Source organism: Corvus brachyrhynchos, unplaced genomic scaffold, assembly GCF_000691975.1.
Source record: "Corvus brachyrhynchos isolate BGI_N302 unplaced genomic scaffold, ASM69197v1 scaffold202, whole genome shotgun sequence".
Classification (NCBI taxonomy): Eukaryota; Metazoa; Chordata; class Aves; order Passeriformes; family Corvidae; genus Corvus; species Corvus brachyrhynchos.
The window spans coordinates 7,018,600-7,019,004 of NW_008238132.1; the positions used below are offsets into that span (position 1 = coordinate 7,018,600).

A 405-nucleotide genomic window follows, 5' to 3' on the forward strand; every position below is an offset into this window, starting at 1 on the left:
GGTTGCAGTGTGACGGGAGAGGGTGGGAAACATCCCTGGCATCGTGGAGGGTCCAGCCTCTGGGCGAGCACCACTGTTTCAAACAGAGCATGGCACTGCGTGCCACTTCCAGCCTTTCCTTACGCACCTCCAGGGACGGTGACTCCGCCACCTCCCTGGGCAACCCATTCCTATGCCCAGTCACTCTTTCTGTGAATAAATTCTTCCTAATGTACAACGTAAACCTCCCCTGGCGCAGCTTGAGGCTTTGTTCTGCTGTCCTGCCACTAAATTACCTGCGAGAAGAGGCCGACCGTCACCTGGCTCCACCCTCATTTCAGGGAGCTGCAGAGAGCGATGAGTTTCCCCCTAAGCCTCCTTTTCTCCAGGCTAAACAATCCCCTCAACCCTAAACTCCCTCAGACG

General features: G+C 56.0%; 1 long non-coding RNA gene across 1 annotated transcript in view; it reads left to right on the forward strand.

Moving 5' to 3' along the window:
* The window catches only part of LOC108446603, a 3,610-nt gene that overhangs the window by 687 nt on the left and 2,518 nt on the right, over positions 1-405 (forward strand). The window lies entirely within an intron of this gene.